Source organism: Dasypus novemcinctus, chromosome 2 (genome assembly GCF_030445035.2).
Source record: "Dasypus novemcinctus isolate mDasNov1 chromosome 2, mDasNov1.1.hap2, whole genome shotgun sequence".
Lineage (NCBI taxonomy): Eukaryota > Metazoa > Chordata > Mammalia > Cingulata > Dasypodidae > Dasypus > Dasypus novemcinctus.
Genome location: NC_080674.1, coordinates 7377412 through 7400375, shown reverse-complemented (window position 1 = coordinate 7400375; position 22964 = coordinate 7377412). Strand labels below are relative to the sequence as shown.

The following is a 22964-nucleotide window of genomic DNA, read 5'->3' as shown; positions in this document are numbered from 1 at the left end:
TTAGCTCTCATCATCACTGCTTCCCAGAGTGTGCTTGTCAAAGAGATGCTCTGCCAAGCCAGAATCTGGGGCCCCCATCATGTGCAGGCTGGTTATGTAGTCACCCAGTTCTTTGATGGACTTCACCTGCTCATTCAGGGAATGGGTCTCAATGAAGTCACGCAAGTGGGGGTCGTTTTTGTCAGTGGCCAGTTTGTGCAGCTCCAGTAGTGACTGATTCACCCTGTTTTCCACGTGTGATGCACACTCCATTGCAGTCAGCCCACTCTCCAGCCATCTTGCTCTGGTTTCTTGATATCCTGAAGGATGACTCGGCAGCCTCCTTGGTTCTGCAGCTTCATTAGTTTCTCAGCACGTTCCCTCTCCTCAGGAGATTGGTGAAGAAAATATTTGGCAAAGTTCTTCAAAGCCACATCATCAAGGTCAAAGTAGTAAGACATCGAGAGGTAGATGTAAGAGGCGTAGGGCTCCAGGTGGACCTGGCGGTTGACGGCGACCTCTGAGTCCCGGGTGTCATTTTGGCACACCTGTGATGGGATGTGGTCGTCGTGGCGGGCGGCAGCTGTGCAACACTGGAAGGATGATGGCAGGCAGCTGGGGGTGGCTGGCCGACAGGGGTGAACGCCGGTTCCATTCAAGCACTGTTGAAGTAGGAAACCACGGTGACTCTCCGCGAAGACATCTGGGTGCCCTTGACTTTTAAAACATCTTTAAATATCAGAGCAGAATACAGAGGAAGGAAAGAAATGACTGTGACTTAAGCAAAAGGCACTTGGAAGGAATTTCTTCCCACCCCTTCCACTGAGCTGTGGCAGTTCAGCAAAGCAGTGGAGTTCCCCCAAAAGAGGAGTGTCCAGGCGGAAGGGGGTAGAGGCTGGTGCTTTCATTCACAGGGCGTTGGCCTTCTGGTCCCATTCAGCAGCACGCCTGAGCATCTCTCACGGGATCCACAGTAACCAGACTGTCCAGCATTCCCACGCAGGGCTTTTGGGTCAGAGTTGTAAATAATAAATCAAGTGTGCAGTTGCTGTCTTGCCTACTCTGTGTCCTTCAAGTCTTCTCAAGGTGTCCACAGGCAGCTGGTGGAAGTTGCAATGACCCCACAACATCTTCCTTCAAAACAGGTAAGAGCATCTCCCTCCTGAAGAAGGCTTTTCTGTCCCCTTGTGCCTTTGCCCTCATTTTATCTGACCTTCGCCACCAAGCATGACTTTTACCACTTAAGTCATTAGTTTCTCCCTTTCTGTTGCCTCCTTCCATGAGCTTAAAGACATGCTCAATCTTTCAGCCCCCTTAAAAAATTATTGTCTAAACCCTTTCCTCCCTTCTCTTCCTTAAGCCATTAACCTATTTCTCCCATTCCTTTTACTGTCAAACTTCTATAGTCATCTAAAGCCATTGTTTCTACTTCCTCCTCTCCCATGCATGGACCAAACTGCTAAGTCTGTAATTTCTACCTCTCTCTTGAAACCACTCCTGCTGATGTCACCAGTGACCTGTTAGTTACTACGTCCATGGGATTGGTCTTCATGCAGGAGACATTTACTAAGCTGGTTGTTAAGTAAACTGATGAGCATAGGGGTCTCTTCAGCATTTGACAATGATGTCCAATGATCCTCTTCTAGGACTTTTATCCAACTGACACCACCTTCTCTTGTTTATCCCCTTGGTGTCTTGCACTTTCCCTTGCTCTCTGTGCTCTTGCATCCAATGATCTCAGTGTCTATGCAGCTCCCAGGCAATACCATTTGTTTCTTGTTTTCAGCTACCACTGACCATCTTTAAAACCGTCTATGAACATTTGACTTCTTTCCTGAAGTTTGGACCTACTGAACAGCTTCATCAGGATATCCTAAAAGAAAATCAAACTTAAAACTTCCAAAGCCTAATCACACTAGCTGGGCCTTAAATTTCTTTCCTTTTCCTAGATCCCTTTGATTACAAATAATGGTTTTATTAAATAATTACTTACTTAAAATAACTGCTGCTTTCTGCAGAGAGAGTCCAACACTAAAGAAGTCCTTATTAATCTGATGAACTAAGGAGATGGGCATGTACTGAGTTTGGCAATAAAACTGGGATGAGCTAAATGTTCCACATAATCTAGTGAGGAATTGGAATGCCCAGTTCTATGGAGTGAGACATTTGCTTTCTCAGTAACCCCACCCCATCTCCATTTGTACCCAGCCCTGACTCTTTCACTGGGTCTTCTCTCTTTTTCTCTCCTTCTCTGCCTCCTCCCCACCACCTGGGCATTATACTTATATAAAACCAATCCTTGAATGCAATGTTATTAATACACTGAAGGCTTTGGGGACAATAAACATTCTAAAAACACCAGTAGCAGAAATATCTATGTGTGGTAGTTTGATATTGTATATAAATTCCAAAAATAGATATTGCATTATGTTTGTAAACTGGTCTGTCCTTTCAGGCATATTAGATTGTATTGAATTCAGAGGTTTCACTTTTACTTTATTCAGTTATGACTAGGACTTTGATTGGGCCATGTCAATAGGACATTGAGTCCCTGCCTCCTTGGTGGGCGAGGACTCACAGAAAAAAGGACATGTAAGAGAACACAGACTTGGTTGGAGTTTTGATCCTGGAGCCCGGGAAGTAAACACACAGAGAAGCAGATATGAGGAAAGAGAGACGGCTCCATTAGACAGGCGAGAGTGCCAGGGGAGAGAAGAGCCATTCGCTGGATGGTCTGCTGCTGACCTTGAGGAGAGAGCACAGCAGCTGAGCCCAGAGGTGAATGAGCCCAGGGAAAGAGGAACCCAGGAAGCCTGAACCCTTGGCAGACATTTGCAGACAGCTGCTCCAACACGTGCAACAGACTTTGGTGAGGGAAGTAATTTACACTTTATGGTCTTCTAACTGTAAACTTCTACCCCAAATAAATAAATAAATACCCTTTATAAATGCCAACAGATTTCTGGTGTTTTGCATCCTCATCCCTTTGGCTGACTAATACACTATGAAATGTAAAAATTATCAGAACTTTGGGCACATACAGGAGAGCCAATAAAACCAATCCATCAATTCCTTCCTCAATCTATCCAATCATCTCACAATCATTTATTGTTAGGAGCTCTCCTTTGTTTCCCAAAGGAGAGTTGTGGAGGTGCGGTGGATTGGGAAATCAAAGAACCAAAACAACCTGGAATCAAAACAAGGCTCTGAGGAGCAAACAGACAACTGCACAGCCAGAGAGAAGATAAATAATGATTGGACTCCTACTCAGCTTCCCTGCTCCATTGGAGCTCCAGCCAAGGAGAGGGAGGGAGTCAGCAAAACTAGCCTAATGTCCTCTCAAGTTCCCTTCAGTGAAGGCAGAGATTTAAAAAATATTTATCTTCCCATGAGGTTATTTTGATCGCAATTCATTTCCATGCATCTTCTGTTTGGCTTTCTCAAACTAGTCTGATGCTACAGCAGCCAATCTTGCAAATCCTGTGTTCTCATGGCTGCCCAGGGACTGTGAATCCATATTGTTGTTTTGGGTTTTCTTTATTAATTTGCAGTTATCACACAGAAAAGAGAATACAAGAATAACCCTATAGCAAGGCCTCCTTTAAAATTCATTGCATCTGGGCTTTTTTCCCCAATTCACTGAATATTTCCCTGAACAGAAATAAATTTAAACTTGATATTCCACTAAAATACTTCATTTAATTTTAAAATTGACTCCAATTTCAATGCTAACACATATCTCTTATGATATGCTATGGCAAGAAACAAACCTTAAAAAAATTACAGATTGTGAGTGATGTTGTGTGAATCAACTCAGCATCTGAGGGGACCCCCAAGAAATCCCCTCACCCACAGCTCTGAGCTTAGAAACAAATACTAGCAAAAAGAGACTTAAACATATTTTTTAATCAGTTTTTATTTCTCAGCTCTCTTTTTCACATGTATTTCGCCTGTCAGATATAGCATTCATAGGACACCACTTAATTAAGGAATAAAGAGATTATGGTGAAAGATGCACTCAGATGTATAAAACCAGATTAATTATCAGAACTTCAATAAGCCGCTTCTGAGAGAAGTTGTGAAACTGCTTGTTGTAGCATCTAAACTGTAAACCTGATGCTTCTAATGAGACCAAAGTGAAGTATGAAGTTAGAACCCACTGGGTTAAGTGGAAACAGATTATTATGGAGGCACAAGCTAAATCGCTGAAATAAGGCTCTGCCTGGAGAACTACTCTGCTGTCCAAAGGATGATTTTCAACAACTCCAAACCCTCAGGAGATGGATGCCAGGACACCAGAGGGGTCTGGAAGCCTCATCAGAGAGGATGGGTTTCCAACCTGTAGCAATTCACCCACAGAAGAGACAGAAGGAAAACCTCAAAGCCTTCAGCAAGATTCAAAAGGTTTTCTTTTGGAAGGGGGAAGTGATTTATCTTGGTTTTCTCCAAACTTCAAAATAGGTTGAACTTTGACTAGTAGGAATTCATTTATTAATTGCACATTTTAAAAAATATTTCAAATTCATGTTTTGGGGTGTGCTTTATGCTAGATAATTTCTAAGTCCTCATATATTCCTAAGATTTTATAATTCTACCCCAGTTAAATTATTTGGGGAGGGGATGATGAAATATTCAGCTATTTGGGGGGCAAAGTATTTACCTGATATTCAAAAACAGGTAGTTGTCTTTTTTTTTTTTTTTTTTTTTTTGGCAAAAGGCCAGATAGTTAATTCTTTAGGCTCTATGTGTCATATGGCCTTGGATGCAGCTACTCAACTGTACTGTTGTAGCATGAAGGCAGCCACAGACAATACCTAAATGAATGGTGTGATGTGGCTATGTTACAATAAACCTTCATTTACAGAAACAGGTGATGGGCTGGATGTGCCCTGCAGGCTGTAGTTTGCTGACCTGTTCTGCAATATAAAACCATGTTCTAATTTATCTGAGACTATCTGCAGAATTCAAATATGACACGTATTTGGAGACACTCTGATCTACTTCCCCAGTGTGGACGTGGCCTTGGTGGATGCTCAGGGCTCACATCAGAAGAGGTGACAGCCCTGGCTCCAGTCTGCTTGGCTCCACCCAGAACTGTGGCTCCAGTTCCTCTCTTCAGCCAAGGCCACAATGGAGAGTCTTCCCAGGAAACCAACTGGGATGGTCATGGACAACATTGCCACAGGAGGAAAGGCTAAAGGAAGACAAAAGGTTGAAGGAGGTAGGCATGGTTGGCCTCAGGAGCAGGGGTCCTGGAGAGCTTTCACATGGATCTGACTATCTGGCAAATTGTCAATGAAGTGAGAGTCTCCTTAATATAAGTTGTACCAAGATACAAAAGAGAACAAGTACTTGAATCTTCAAAGAGGTGAATTTTCCCTCAATATGAAGAACTTTATAAAAATTAGACGAGCCTGATAATGCAATTAACTGCTTTGGGAGTTTCCATTTCACTCAGAGGGTTGAGTAAAGACAAAAGTAGTGTTCATAAATTAAACTAAGTGGGCAGTTTTTGATGTGTAGTTCCGATGGGTGCTTTACTCTGGACTTTTAAATCAAAATTTAGCATAGACATTCTGGATTTCTTTTCTAAATGAAGTAGGGAATTTAAGCTTTCGGGCACTATGCTAAACAAATTTTAATAGCCAAATACCTTTAAATTAAGGTACATTCTTTAATAAATAACCTCTAACAATATTCAATTATCTGGAGTGATGACAAAGCAAAGCATACCATCTGCTGGCTCCACCAGATTAAAAGCATCATGTTATACTCCACAGACTTCTACTTTGAACAATTTGTTATCCATTACAAATGAAGACTGGCTGAAGGATAAATATGAGAGATGAAAGAGAAAATCTCACAAAAATGTAATGTATAAACAACTTGAATGATCACTGATGCTCCAATTTACAGTTTTCATTAGACATCATCGTCTGAGACATTAGAATGCAAAAAAGTAAAATCATCAAAATATATTTTTGAATACATATGCCCTACTTTTGCATTTTGGAACATCTATATATCTTAGAGCCTATTCTATGCTTTAAAAAAATCACAGTCATGGAAAAAGTAATGATGAAAACTTTGGGAACAGTAGAAAGGATAGTTTCTATACTAAAGAAAAGAAGATTGAGAGAATCAATGCACAATCCACCTATTGGAGAAGAACTTGGCCTCTTTTAGGTCTTAAGTTTCCAAGTTCTGGATTTGTTCAACTTTCCTGAAAAAGGAAAGTATTATTTCATTCTTAAAGATTTCTATCAGCAAGTACAGTCTTTATTTTGTTCATGGCAATTCATTTCTATCCTTTCCTTGACATATAATCAGGTGAGACAGTGCAGGCTGTTCCCTAAGGCATCAAGAATCATTTCAGCATGTGTGCTCCCTAGCATCTGTGACTATTACATTGGAAAAATTAATGTATAAATCTTCACATAATTTCAAAGACCTCATTAAATGAATTTTGTCTTTGACTTGCTGGGAACAATGGGTGTTAATGCATTGTGGTACAGAGCTAGGGTTAATATTCTCTAAATTATCAGGACATTCCTGTCGCACATGGTGACTGCTCTCAATCGCTATAAAATCCCAGTTAAATGCAGATGACACAGCACCATAGATTTGGAGCTCAATATTTCTTAGCTCCAAATAGCCAGCAGCCACCCATCAGCAGCCAGCAACTGGGTCCTGAACAGAATGTGCCACTGAGAATCAATATGGCTCCCTTTAGGTGATTGGACACATTAAATATTGTTCGTGCACATAATGGGGCATCACGCTCCACCGTGTCAAAGTGAGCAGGAACAGATTCAGATGAATCGTTCATGGGCCAGAGGGAGCCCTAGCTAATGTGTGGATTCACAGCTTGGGAGCAGGAGATTGTAATTCTCTTTTTGGCCCTGTTACCACTCATCAGACACAATCTTTATGCTAGCACTTCCACTTTGCAGGCACTGAAAGAGAAATCATAGTTTCAGAATATTGGTGAGGGGAATGATACCATGTTTCCATTATAGCCTCAGCTATTCAGGGTATGTTTTAAGGAAAATACAAGTATCTTAAAAAGAGATTCACTCTTTTCTGATGCTTAGGGAAAGAGTATATTTCACTAAGATGGCTATTCCTGCAAGAAGCTTTGTCATCTCTTTGTCTATGCTAAGCACATGGAAGACACCATGGTGCATCAATTATGACTTCCCTTGAGGAGTTTATAATTTGGTTGGGGAGATAATGCATGTGCATAAATAGCTATAATGTGAATTCAAAGTTGCACTGCCTTAAAAAAAAGAAACACATGCTTAGAATTCCATTTCCTCACTTTAGTCTTCACTATTGATAGCTAAATATGAATTGGACCCAAGGCTTCTCAGTGACTAACCAAGAGTCTTAGAATGAGGACTTGGGGTGCATATATGTGAGGGAGTTTGTGTGGAGGAGAAAAGGAGCTAGCAAACTTGAATAACAGATCAGATATCAACCCTAACTAGCTCTCCCTGTTTCCAGAATTTGGAAGAAGTACCAAATTTCTCACAGTGGATGCTGCTTCTCTGGGGAAGCATAAAAGCACAAGATGAGCCAAAGAACGGGACTAGCAAACAATGGCAGCTCTGCTTTCATGCCTGCCTGCATGAGCTTCCACTACATCTGCTTCCTCTTACCCTGTTAGGGTATCCTGCCCAAGGCCTGTGGGTCTGGATGGGTCTATAAGCAGTGTCATGCCCTGTCCCCACAACAAGAGGAGAAAAAAGGTCACAGTGATAGCTGCAATGTTGAAGAATGACCCAAAGAGATATGTCTTTTCCTTACCCAGATACATGGAACATGGGGGTAGATGAGTTGTCTTTGCCTGGAAAGATAAGAGATCTGGGCTGTTGGTTTGCTCTCTTGTCCTCCACTTGGAGAAAGTCCATCTGCAGAAAGAAGTTCAGAAACAAACTGAACCATGAGAAAAATGAATATGCAGAGGTGTGTTCATCTTTTTGAATGCCTGGATCCAGCCATACCAAAGCCTAATTCATGCATGGATTTCTCAATAATATGGGACAATATATTCTTCTCTCCAGTCTGTCATCCAAGTTCAAATGAGCCCTACCCTTCACAGATACATTTTTCTGTTGCAAAAATACAATCCCTGTTGTTCATTACATATCACACACCATGTTTACATAGAAAACACTCAGAATACGTCATATGTACAGAAAGGGACCCACATGGCTCCTTCATCCTAGTCATTATGTTTTAGTAAGAAGATACAAGCTCACCCTCTTACAAAATCCTCTTCTTAGGAGTATAACACTCCAGACTGAAACAATTTAGTGCACACATACTTATTTGTCATAGATATGTAGGTATACATATATGTGCATGTATTTATGTGTGTATATAAGTGTACATATACATAGATAGATAGCAAATAGATAGAAGATAGATAGATCCTAATACTACCAGGTTGGTTTAACATTGAAGTGTTAATCAGTGTAAATTGCCAAGTGGACTAAATAATTCAGTAGTAGACCAAAGAAAAAAAACAATGTGATCATTTTAATAGTTGAAGAAAAGACATTTGGTAAATTTCAGTACCTGTTCACAACAAAAAGAAACATCATTAAAATAAAAACGTAAGTGACCATCCTCAACCTGATAAAGGGCTTCAATAACAAGCCTACATTTAACATAACGCGTAGTGGTTTACCCCCAAGATCAGCTTTTAAGTTAGGATATTTTCTCTCACTACATTTATGATATTATTGGAGGTCCTCAACAGTTCAATTCATCAAGAAAATGAAACAAATGCTACTCAGTTTGGAAAGTATGATAGGAAGTCTCTCAGATGCTCCATGATCCTTCACCTCTCACCTTCATGCAGTGGTGCCATGGGGTGACCCCACCACTTGAGTGTAGGCTGGACTGACTGACCTGCTTCTAACAGATAGAATACAGCAGATATGATAGGGTGGCACCCACAGTATGGAGTTTTCACAAAGGCAGTGGCTTCCAGGGGTGAGTTGCTGGATTTCTCTCTCTCAGATCACCAGCTACCACATCATGAGGCACCCAGAAAACCATGAAGCCAGGAACCAAGACCTGCCAGCAATCATTAGGTGAACTTGGAAGTGGATCTTCTGAATTCGTCTCAACTGAACCTTCAGATGAGACCATAGCTCCCTCCAACAGCTGGACTGCAACTGAGTTAGAGGAACCCAGACCAGCCACAACCAGATACCTGGTCCATGGAAACTGTAAGACAGGAAACGCATGGCCTTTTGGCCTCGAAGGCTTGGGATGATTTGTTACACAGAAATGGGTAAATGAAACAATAAGGAAGAGATAAGATTGTCTCTAATTGCAAAAGAAAAGATCCCTATAGAAAGTAACTAAGGAATCTGCAAAAGGGTTCCTAGTACTAATATGTGAGTTTTGAAAATTCTCGGGACACAAAATCAATTCTACTTCTATATACAGGTAGGAAAAAAAATTGAATTTGAAAAATAAATAGTTCCTGTATCATCAAAAACCATGAAGTAGAGATAATTTTGAGCAATATATCTGCAAAAACGATAGTTTTTTGTAAACTAACAACTATAAAATATTAGCAATAGAAGTTACAGACTTAATTAATAAATAAGCCCTATTTATGGACCAGAATATTCAATGGTGTTATGATGCCAATTCACTTCCCCCCAAGTTATCTATAAATGCCATCATTTTCCATCAAAACCTGAGCAGGCTTTTGTATAAAACTTGACAAAGTGATAATGAAATTTATTTGGAAATACAATGACCTAAAATTAATGTAGTATTTTTTGCTAAAAAGAAGAGCTAAGATGCAACATTTATTTTCAATATTTCCATATGAAGATTCCTTTACATTCAAAATGCAATATAGGAGATTTTCTTTTTGTTTTTGTATTTAACTGCCCAAACATTATTCCATAGTGAAAATTGCAGTCAGAGACTATAGTCAGAACAATTTGTGCTTTAAGAATCTATTACAACTCTATAGTTGTAATTATTCCATAAAAATAAAAATTTGTAAATGTGCTTATTGGATTATTTACTTATATAATGTAATAATTCAAGTTATAACTAGCACATTTCTGTAACAAATTTTACAAAGGAAGAAAATATTCCAAAATCAAGGATGTTCCAAATAAGGGAAGTTTGTATTTCCTTGTACTTCTCACTAAAATCTAACCATGGGTGTCTTTTAACAGTTCCTCCTTCTGAGACCTCCTCTGGGCTGGAGACCCCCTTTCCCAGCCGTCCACTTCCCGGAGTGTCTGCTCTCCAGGGCCCCCCTCCTCATGCCCTGCAGGTGCTTGTCCACTCGGTATGGTTTGCACTTACTTTTCCATGGTCTTTTGCCACACTTACCAGAGTGTGCATTCTATTTTCCCATAAGTGATATGCAAGCACCATCTGACTTGAATTATAACAATCTATTTAAACACAATTTAAGTATTAAGTTTCCATATTGTAAAAAAAAATTTGCGGGGCAAGATGGCGGCTGAGTGAACATCCCTGTTAGGGTCTTCTGCAGGGAATCGGCTGGGCGGCGTTGGAGACTCTTTGGGACCGGATTGTTTCAGGATTTTTGCTGGTCCGGAGGTGTCTGGACATCGATTTGCAGGGAAGGTAACAGAGAGGATTCGTCTGTGAAATATACACGGAGATCCCAGCTACCTGTAGAGGATTCCCTCCTTGGGTAGGCGGAGACGAGGCATCTAGCCCCGCTCGGTGGGGCTAAGCCAGGCCGGGCCGCAGCGGCGGACGCCGGAGCCGGGCCGGGCTGCGCCGGCGGCGAGCGGGGCCGGGCGGGGCCGAGCCAGGCCGAGCCGGGCCACGGTAGCGTTTGGAGCCGGGCGGGGCCGGTTCAGGCCCCGGCTGAGGGCCGCGGTAGCGTTTGGAGCCGGGCGGGGCCGGTTCAGGCCGCGGCTCCGGGCCGCGGTAGTGTTTGGAGCCGGGCGGGGCCGGTTCAGGCCCCGGCTGCGGGCCGCGGTAGCGTTTGGAGCCGGGCGGGGCCGGTTCAGGCCCCGGCTGCGGGCCGCGGTAGCGTTTGGAGCCGGGCGGGGCCGGGTCAGGCCGCGGCGGGTACGGAGCCGGGCAGGGCCGGTCCAGGCCGCGGTGGCGGGAGGTGGACGCCGGAGCCGGCTGGGCCGCTGTAGCGAGCGGAGCTGGGCGGAGCCAGGCGAGGCCAAGGCGGCATGAGGAGCCGGGCAGAGCCGGTCCAAGCCTCCGCGGCGGGCGGAGCCGGGCCTGCGGAGGGGTTTCTGGTTTTTTTTTTGTTTGTTTGTTTTTGTTTTTTGTTTTTTTCTTTTTTAATTTATTTTACTTAATTTTTTTTTTTTTTTTTTTTGAGCATCTGCAGTACTGGGGAGTTCGTGGGCCCTGGGCGGCCTATTGGGGGTTTGTGGGAAGGGAGGTGCTTGCAGACCCATTTGGGCAGACAGACGGGGTTTTTAGGGCAAAGCGGGGGGAAGTTGTTGTTTTAGATAGTGTTGCAATTGTGACACGTGTGTACCTGTATCTCTCTTCTCCCTATCCGTTCCCCACCGTTTGCCCATCCTCTTTTTCTTTCTTCCTTTCTTCTTGCCTTTCTTTTTCTTTATTATAATTAGTTTTTTTTTTTCAGTTTTCTCTTTCCCTCTTGTCCCTCATCTTCCACTTATTTTTACTTTAATTCAAGTATACAATAGGTGCTACAGGGAACACCTCACATTTGCTGGGTTTTCCCATCCTCCACTGCCTCATTTCTGTGTGAACTGATTTAGGCTACCTACACTATCCCCCTTCCCCTGCATCTTGATATCCACTATCATCTACTGTCTCTCCTATATTCCACCCCCCACCTCCCGTTCTTTGATCCACAAAGTGTCTAACTCTTAATTTCTAATACCTTTGTTCTGTTTTCTGTCTATTATCCACTCTTGAAACTATTACCTTTCTTTTCTTTTTCCCTCTCTCATGAAAACAATAGCTGTGTAGTTCATACCATATTCCTCCCAAATTCAGTCATCTACTTCATAAAAGGTACTCTACCTACAGCTATAACTCTATACAATCTACATGAATCTAACCTCCATCCTTCCAGATCTCATATTCTTGCTTTATTAACATACATCACCAATACAACTTTACACTTTTCCCTTGCTTACACAATTGCCTTTCCCCAACACTAATACTTTCCTCTAAAGTGAACTTAACCAACAACAAGTAACTAGAATAAGAAGAAAAAAGTGACAAAGAGAAGATATAACACCTGTGCAAAAATAACAACTAATTAACCTCCAAGAGCAGACAAAGAAGCTAAGGAACTGATTAAATTTGTCAAAATAAAGAGATGACCAGAAAGCAACAAAAATCTACGAACCAAACCAATAATCAGGAAAACATGGCTGAATCCAATCAACAAACCAATAATCACGAAGGGGAGCAAAACTTGGCACAAGCAATGAAAGATCTCAGAACATTTATCACCGACAAATTTGATGCAGTAATGGAAGAGGTTAACAACATGAAGACATCACTTGGAGGGGAAATTGCAGACATATGCAAAAACATAACAGATATGATGGGAATGAACACCACAGTTCAAGAAATCAAAAATACACTTGCAGCAAATATCAGCAGACTAGAAGAGACAGAGCAGAGAATTAGTGATGTGGAAGACAGTACATCAGAAATCAAACAGATAGTAGAAGGGGTCAATAAGAAGATAGAAAAAATCCAATTAGGATTTAGGGACCTGAATGACAATGCAAAACGCTCAAACATACGTATTATAGGCATTCCAGAAGGTGAAGACAAGGGAAAGGGGTCAGAAAGAGTGTTGCAGGAAATAATGGCTGAAAACTTCCCAAATCTACTGAAAGAGACAGATGTACATATCCAAGAAGCACAGCGCACTCCACAAGTCATAAACCCCAACAGGCCCACCCCAAGACATATACTTGTCAAATTATCCAATGCTCAAGACAAAGAGAAAATCCTAAATGCAGCAAGAGAAAAGAAAACCATCACATACAAGGGAAGCTCAATTAGATTAAGTGCTGATTTCTCTTCTGAAACCATGGAGGCAAGAAAACAGTGGTATGATATAGTCAAGGTACTAAGGGAAAGAAATTTCCAACCAAGAATACTTTATCCAGCTAAACTAGCATTCAAATATGATGGAGAGTTCAAAATATTTGCAGACAAACAGAAACTGAAAGAGTATACCAACAAGAAACCTCCCCTTCAAGAAATTCTAAAGGGAGTGCTGCAGGAAGAAAGGAAAAAACAGGAAAGGCAAAGTTGGAGGAGAGTATAAGACCAACAACAACAACAAGAAAGACAAAAAAATATATACAAACAAAATATGACAAACACAAATCCAATCAAAGTATGGCTAACACAAATAATTCCTTGATAGTAATAACACTGAATGTCAATGGATTAAACTCACCTATCAAAAGATTCAGACTGGGACATTGGATAAGGAAATATGACCCATCCATATGCTGTCTACAAGAGACACATCTTAGACCCAGAGACGCATGGACATTGAAAGTGAAAGGCTGGAAAACAATCATACAAGCTAACAATAACCAAAAAAAGGCAGGAGTAGCTATATTAATATCAGACAAAATAGACTTTAAATGTGAAACAATTGTGAGAGACAAAGAAGGATACTACATTTTAGTCCAAGGGAAAATCTGTCAAGAAGATCGAACAATCATAAATATCTATGCCCCTAACAAGGGTGCCTCTAAATACGTCAGGCAAACGCTGGAAAAACTAAGTGAAAGAATAGATACATCTACAATTATAGTGGGGGATTTTAATACACCACTATCAACTCTGGACAGAACATCTCAAAAGAGAATCACCAAAGAAACAAAACATCTGAATAGTATATTAGAGGAGCTCGATCTAATAGACATATATAGATCGCTACACCCAAACACAGCAGGATATACATTTTTCTCAAGCGCACATGGATCATTCTCCAAGATAGATCATATGCTAGGCCACAAAGAAAGGCTGAACGAATTCAGAAAGATTGAAATCATACAAAACATTATCTCTGACCACAGTGGAGTCAAGCTGGAGATTTGCAAGGGAAAGAAGCCCAGATTTCACACCACGATTTGGAAATTAAACAACACACTCTTAGAAAAACAGTGGGTCAAAGAGGAAATCTCAAAAGAAATCAATGACTACCTTGAAACAAATGATAATGATAACACAACATACCAAAATTTATGGGATGCAGCAAAAGCAGTACTGAGAGGGAAGTTTATAGCCATAAATTCATATATCAAAAAAGAAGAAAGAGCAAAAATTGAAGAACTAACTGCACATTTGAAGGAATTAGAAAAACAACAACAAAGTAACCCAACAGGAAGAAGAAGGAAGGAAATAACAAAGATAAGAGCAGAACTAAACGAAATAGAAAATAAGAAAGCACTTGAACAGATAAACAAGACCAAGAGCTGGTTTTTTGAGAAGATTAACAAAATTGACAAACCTTTAGCAACACTAACAAAGAAAAAAAGAGAGAAGATGCAAATACACAAAATAAGAAATGAGAAAGGCGATATCACCACTGACCCCACAGAAATAAAGACTATCATAAGAGGATATTTTGAAAAACTATATTCCAACAAAAATGACAATCTAGAGGAAATGGACAAATTCCTAGAAACACATAAACAGCCCATATTGACAAAAGAAGAAATTGATGATCTTAACAAACCAATCACAAGCAGAGAGATAGAATCAGTTATTAAAAATCTCCCAACTAAGAAGAGCCCAGGGCCAGATGGCTTCACAGGTGAATTCTACAAAACATTCCGGAAAGAACTGACACCAATCCTGCTGAAACTATTCCAAACCATCGAAACAGAAAGAACATTACCCAACTCCTTCTATGATGCCAACATTACCCTAGTACCAAAGCCAAACAAAGACATCACAAGAAAGGAAAATTACAGACCAATTTCTCTAATGAACCTAGACGCAAAAATACTTAACAAAATACTTGCTAATCGTATTCAACAACACATTAAACGAATTATACACCACGACCAAGTGGGATTCATCCCAGGTATGCAAGGATGGTTCAACATAAGAAAATCAATCAACGTAATACACCATATAAACAGATTGAAGGAAAAAAATCACATGATTATATCTATTGATGCAGAAAAAGCATTTGACAAAATACAGCACCCTTTCTTGATAAAAACACTCCAAATGATTGGAATACAAGGAAATTTTTTGAACATGATAAAGAGTATATATGAAAAACCTAAAGCCAATATTGTTTACAATGGAGAAATCCTAGACTCCTTCCCTCTAAACTCAGGAACAAGACAAGGATGCCCACTGTCGCCGCTCCTATTTAACATTGTCTTAGAAGTACTTGCTCGAGCACTGAGGCAAGAACCAGAAATAAAAGGCATTCAAATTGGAAAGGAAGAAGTCAAAATTTCATTATTTGCAGATGACATGATCCTATACATAGAAAACCCTGAGAGATCTACAACGAAGATTCTAGAACTCATAAATGAGTTTAGTAAAGTCGCAGGTTATAAGATCAATGCGCATGGTAATGATTGGATATACTCATGGTGGCAACAATTGGAAACCACAGCAGGGGGGGTACTGGGTTCCTGGCCAGTGGTGCTCTGTCGTGGTCCCTAGGGGAGCAGCGACAATCTCCCAGGTACAGCGGCGGGGACCGGGAGTGAGGGTTCAACGGTGAGCCCCTGATGCTAATGACTATGCTTGTGAGCTGATAAACCTAAAATAAGAACAAGGCCTAGAGCAACATTGTGCCTGGGAATTTCCTCCTGTCAGCCTTCATGTTACTCAAATGTGGCCAGTCTCGAAGCCAAACTCAGCATGTAAATGCAATGCCTTCCCTCCAGCGTGGGACATGACACCCGGGGATGAGCCTCCCTGGCAACGAGGGACCACTATCAAATACCAACTGATGATGCAACTGGAAAAGGACCTTATACGGAAGGTTCAATGCGGATCAGCAGAATATCCATGTCTACATAAAATACCATGACTTTAAAATGCTGTTTGACCTAAAGTAAGGGGGAAATGGAAAGGAGAAATGAGTTTATATGGCTACGAGTTTCTAAAAAAGAGTCTGGAGGCTGGCAGAAGGATTGCCCTCATGCACAACTGTGCAGAGTCAGAGAGACAGATAAAGCAGATACAACCCCCAGATAATGGTTCCTTTGAAGGCTAAAGAGACCCATGAGAGCTATGGTCATGGCCGATGGGGTTAACTATCAGGGCAGATGGCCCCTCTTTGGAAATGGTGTGTATGTGTGATGAATCTGGACTCAGATGGGATCTCCCTTCATAAGTCTTTCATGCTAATGTGCCGGAGGTGCAGTTAACGTTGGGGTTTAAGATATATTTAGGGGATTTGAATCTCTGGACCGACAATGTGATAGCCAGGTCCTGAGCCTCAACAGACTCCAGCACCTACAATCTGATTTATTGGACTTACCACACTCAGCTAAGATGGAGTTGAAGAAGGACAATCACCACACCGTGGAGCCTAGAGTGATTACAACTGAAAATGGGAGGACTGCATCCAGCATCCATGTGGAATCTGAGCCTCCTCTTGACATAGAGGTGCAATGGTCACAACCAATCCAATGTCCACATAGAAGAGGTGGCATGGAATTGGGAAAAGTGGACATGGTGGACGATGGGTATGGGGAAGGGCAGGAGGAGATGAGAGATGGAGGCGTCTTTGGGACATGGAGCTGCCCTGGATGGTGCCTCAGAGGTAATCACCGGACATTGTAAATCCCCATAGGGCCCACTGGAGGGAATGGAGGAGAGTGGGGGCCATGATGTGGACCATTGTCTATAAGGTGCAGAGGTGCCCAAAGATGTACTTACCAAATCCAATGGATGTGTCATGATGATGGAAACGAGTGTTGTTGGGGGGGGAGAGGGGGGGTGGGGGGGGTGGGGATGAATGGGACCTCACATATATATTTTTAATGTAACATTATTACAAAGTCAATAAAAAAAATTAAATTAAAAAAAAAAAAATAAGATCAATGCGCAAAAATCAGTAGCATTTCTGTACACCAATAATGAGCAAGATCAGGAGGAAATCAAGAAACAAATACCATTCACAATAGTAAATAAAAAAATCAAATACTTAGGAATAAATTTAACTAAAGAGGTAAAGAACTTATACACTGAGAACTATACAAGATTGTTCAAGGAAATCAAAGAAGACCTAAATAAATGGAAGACTATTCCTTGTTCATGGATAGGAAGACTGAACATTATTAAGATGTCTATCCTACCAAAATTGATCTACACATTCAATGCAATCCCAATAAAAATCAATGCAGCCTTCTTTAAGGAACTAGAAAAACTAACTATGAAATTTATTTGGAAAGGAAAGAGACCCCGAATAGCCAAAGACATACTGAAAAAGAAAAACGAAATTGGAGGAATCACACTACCTGACTTCAAAACATACTATAAAGCTACGGTGGTGAAAACAGCATGGTATTGGCATAAGGAGAGACATATAGACCAATGGAATCGAATTGAAAGCTCTGATATAGAACCTCACATATACAACCACATAATATTCGATAAAGCCACCAAACCCTCTCAACTGGGAGAGAGTGGCCTATTCAACAAATGGTGTCTGGAGAACTGGATAGCCATATGTAGAAGAATGAAAGAGGATTACCATCTCACACCTTATACAAAGATCAACTCAAGATGGATCAAAGACCTAAATATAAGAGCCAAGACCATAAAAACCTTAGAAAGCAGTGTAGGGAAACATCTACAGGACCTTGTAATAGGTAATGGATTTATGAATATCTCACCAAAAGCACGAGCAGCAGAAGAACTAATAGATAAATGGGACTTCCTCAAAATTAAAGCCTTCTGCACCTCAAAGGAGTTTGTCAAGAAAGTAAAAAGGGAGCCCACACAGTAGGAGAAAATATTTGGCAATCATATATCTGATAAGAAACTTATAACTTGCATATATAAAGAACTCCTATATCTTGAAAATAAAAAGATAAACAACCCATTTAAAAAATGGGAAAAAGACTTAAACAGACACTTCTCCGAAGAAGAAATACAAATGGCAAGAAAGCACATGAAAAAATGTTCCAAATCTCTAGCTATCAGGGAAATGCAAATCAAAACCACAATGAGATACCATCTTACACCCATAAGATTGGCAGCTATGAAAAAAACAGAAGAATACAAGTGCTGGAGAGGATGTGAAGGAAGGGGACACACTCATCCACTGCTGGTGGGAATGCAGAAGGATCCAACCATTCTGGAGAACAGTATGGCGGTTTCTCAAAAAACTAGCCATAGATTTGCCATATGACCCAGCAATACCACTGCTGGAATATACCCAGCAGAACTGAAAACAAGAACACAAACCAATATATGTACACCAATGTTCATAGCAGCATTGTTCACTATTGCCAAAAGTTGGAATCAACCCAAATGCCCATCAACAGACGAGTGGATCAATAAACATGTGGTATATACACACAATGGAATACTACTCGGCTGTAAGAACAAACACACTACAAACACATGTGATAACATGGATGAATCTTGAGAACCTTATGTTGAGTGAAGCAACCCAGACATTGAAGGACAAATACTACATGACCTCAATGATATGAAATAAACAAGCTGCCCTGATAGCAAGAGACCGAACGATAGGCATGCAGGAAATCGGAGGGTGGAGGAAGGATATGAGCTGATTGTCTGCAGGGGTGGAATTTAAGACGAGATGGTGGTAAGTATGAACACAAAGAAGAGATAAAAGGGGGGCAAGGGTTGCCTTTGGTTGGGGCTTTGCGGGTTTGAGGGTGGCTGGGGAGGACGGATGGGTACAGTTGCCCAAAAGTGGGGGGAGGGAGGGGTAGCATACGAACCAGGAGAGGGTCAGGTGTTGGTGGAGAGTAAAATGCCGAGAAAATCATATCAAAATATAATAAAGAGGGTTACCTGTTTAGAATGCTCGGAGGGGAGGGGTCTGATGCAGGACGGGCTCCTGGGGAATGTCTAAATGCTCATTCTGCCAGAGTGGGTGACACCATGGGGTAGAAACCCAAGTAGTGAGAGTGGGGGTGGACCCACATCCTGGGGAGGACTAATGCCATCCAATAGAGGGAACTGTATCCCTCGAGAGAAAGGGTGGCTCTCCAGGGCATAGGGGCAGTTGAGCAAGTTAGGCCCTGAACACTATTCCATCTATCTCTGGAAGTGGCTCCTCAGGAAACGGAGGTTGGCTATCACTGAGGGCACCAAGGTGGAAGGAAAATGGACGTTAAATGTGTGGAACCAAAGTAAATGGGGGGTAAGAGAGGAGTTTCTTGAGAGTACACAAGGATGGTATAAAACATGTAACTATTACACCATAACATATAGGAGATGACAGACTGATAATGTAAACCATAATGTAAAACATAGGATAACTAAAAATGTAAGAACTGTGTATCCTAAAGTATTGCACCATAATGTAAGCACAGATGTCACCTTGTTAGAAGCTAATGTCTCAGACTCTGTACATCACTTTAAGTAAATATGATATGAATAGGGCGTAAGAGTATCACTGTGGAAGGGAAAAGGTTTTCTGGTGGATGTGTGGGAGTGCTGTATATTATATATATACATTGCTGTGGTCTAGGACTCCTGTGAAGAAAAGCTGAATAATTAGGGGGGGGGGGTGGGGGGGGAAAAAAGAAAAAAATAGGATGTGGAATTTTTCAAGTCAACATTCTTTATCTAAGTTCTTTATCTAACTTTATCCAAGTTCTTTATCTATCCTTTAAACTCATCGCTATATGCCATTCCCTAGTAAGGGACCATGACATTATATTGGGCTTCAAATTTCGGGGAGTTCTGGATCACAGAGTGTTTCAACAATGGCAATGGAGGGATACTGGTATGGGATACCATGACAGGTGATATATGACTGACAGGGAGCTGTACAGAACATATGTCCAGGGTGCATGGTAATGTTTGGATATACTCATAGTGGCAACAATTAAAAACCACAGTAGGGGGGGTACTGGGTTCCTGGCCAGTGTGCTCTGTCGTGGTCCCTAGGGGAGCAGCGACAGTCTCCCAGGTACAGTGGTGGGGGACCGGGAGGGAGTGAGGGTTCAACAGGGAGCCCCAGATGCTAATGACTATGCTTGTGAGCTGATAAACCCAAAATAAGAACAAGGCCTAGAGCAACTTTGTGCCTGGGAATTTCCTTCTATCAGCCTTCATGTTACTCAAATGTGGCCAGTCTCGAAGCCAAACTCAGCATGTAAATGCAATGCCTTCCCCCCAGCGCGGGACATGACACCCGGGGATGAGCCTCCCTGGCAACGAGGGACCACTATCAACTACCAACTGATGATGCAACTGGAAAATGACCTTATACGGAAGGTTCAATGCGGATCAGCAGAATATCCATGTCTACATAAAATACCATGACTTTAAAATGCTGTTTGACCTAAAGTAAGGGGGAAATGGAAAGGAGAAATGAGTTTATATGGCTACGAGTTTCTAAAAAGAGTCTGGAGGCTGGCAGAAGGTTTGCCCTCATGCACAACTGAGCAGAGTCAGAGAGACAGATAAAGCAGATACAACCCCCAGATATTGGTTCCTTTGAGGGCTAAAGAGACCCATGGGAGTTATGGTCATGGCCGATGGGTTAACTACCAGGGCAGATGGCCCCTCTTTGGAAATGTGTTTATGTGTGATGAATCTGGACTCAGATGGGATCTCCCTTCATAAGACTTTCATGCTAATAGTGCTGGAGTTGCAGTTAATGTTGGGGTTTAAGATATATTTAGGGGATTTGAATCTCTGGACTGACAATGTGATAGCCAGATCCTGAGCCTCAACAGACTCCAGCACCTACAATCTGATTTATTGGACTTACCACACTCAGCTAAGATGAGTTGAAGAAGGACAACCACCACACCATGGAGCCTAGAGTGATTACAACTGAAAATGGGAGGATTGCATCCAGCATCCAGGTGGAATCTGACCCTCCTCTTGACATAGAGGTGCAATGGACACAACCAATCCAATGTCCACATAGAAGAGGTGGCATTGGATTGGGAAAAGTGGACATAATGGACAAAGGGTATGGGGAAAGGCAGGAAGAGATGAGAGGTGGAGGCGTCTTCGGGACATGGAGCTGCCCTGGATGGTGCTTCAGAGGTAATCACCGGACATTGTAAATCCTCACAGGGCCCACTTGATGGAATAGAGGAGAGTATGGGCCATGATGTGACACCAAATGTATATGAGGTGCAGAGGTGCTCCAAAGATGTACTTACCAAATCCAATGGATGTGTCATGATGATGGGAACGAGTGTTGTTGGGGGGGGGGGAGAGGGGGGGTGGGGGGGTGGGGTTGAATGGGACCTCACATATATATTTTTAATGTAATATTATTACAAAGTCAATAAAAAAATAAAAAAAATAAAAAAATAAATAAATAAATAAAAATTTGCTAATACCGGTTAGTTTCCTTTCATAGTGTAGGTCAGAGGAAATAGAATTCCACAGCCTCTGTGGCCCCTCCTGCCCTGGAAATGTGTGCTATACCCCTTCTAGACTTCCTTACCTGCTATGAGCATCTTCTGTGGGGCCCTTTATCAACCGCTCTCTGGAAGATGAAGATTTCCCAAGCTTGGATGACAGTGCGACATTATGGTTAATGCGACTAGCTGATTATATGAGCTATCAGGTTTACTAAGGCAATTCTGAGCTTTGTTGCTTTCCTCCCAGCTTCACTTCCTTCTATTGCATTTGGGATTGTTGCTCTCCCTGTGTGGGGTGAAATTGGAATGATAAATGATTCTTACTAACCATGTTGATTTGCTTGAGCTTCCATTTCATCCAGGGGATTATAAAGAAAAAACAGAGGTTAACTAAAGCCGGCTGACATGCCAATGATCCTTTGTGTGTGCTGATAAAAACCCCTGCCACAGTCCAGTCTGGGAGGAAGAACTTAACAAAGAGCTCAAGCTGGCACCAGCAATGTCTGCTGATCTTCACCAAGTGGCCACAATCTTTACATCAGCATCCTGGTGCTAATTAATAAACTGGGACACCCTGCCAGGACACCACAACCCCCACCTGTAGTTCACATAGCTCACGTGTCCATCCTTTCTCACCTCTCCCCAGTTCCCCCCACACCTTCCCTTTGTTTCAAGCAACCCTATGAGCTGCTCCCCCAGCTCGACCTCTTGGGCAGAAACCTCTCTTGGCACTCCTCCTACATTATTGCAAACTTTAACTCAATGAACTAGCTCTGCATCCCCACCCCCCTTTTTTTTTTTAAGTCTGTTTATTTTATTTTCAGCACAAGAGTGGTATCCTAGGTAAGCCACATATGAGAGATGGAAGGGCCATCCCAGCCAAGAGTCCCCATCCCCTCTGTGCCAGGGTCTTCCCTGAGCAGATACCTGCCTCTTTGGAGGGGCCTCCGGGATGCTGGAATTCCTGATCATCTCCCTGTAGGCTGCCAGCCCCTGTTTTCATCATCTTTCCACAAATGTAGCTAACTAACAGGGCTGCTGTGGGAAGAAAGGACTAGAAACAACAGGAAACTCAGCTAAATAAATATTTTGAGTTCTTTCTACAGTTTCCAAGTTTCCCAGCACGCAGGTGGGAGGGAGCACACACGGGCAGCATGACACCCTCCCCCTCCCCACACCGAGCTGGTACCCCTGGGCCCCTGTGGGTTGCAGACCCTCCCCCTGGCCTGGGTGCCTCTGACACCCCACACTGTGGGGTGGCGGGCGCTAGAGACTGTCACTTCATTATTAACGAAACGGCATACTCAGGGTGACAATCTTGACCTTCTCCAGGGAGAGCTGACAAACCAAGTGGGCACTGCTGTGCCCTGCGGGCCTCATGCGTCCTTTCTCTTCCTCCAGGAAACTGTGTTC

At 42.1% G+C, this 22964-nt stretch overlaps 1 pseudogene; it reads right to left on the bottom strand.

Annotated features, from left to right (window-relative positions):
* LOC139439879 (ferritin heavy chain pseudogene) lies at positions 1-22557 on the bottom strand (annotated as a pseudogene).
* Between the last annotated feature and the right edge of the window lie 407 nt (positions 22558-22964).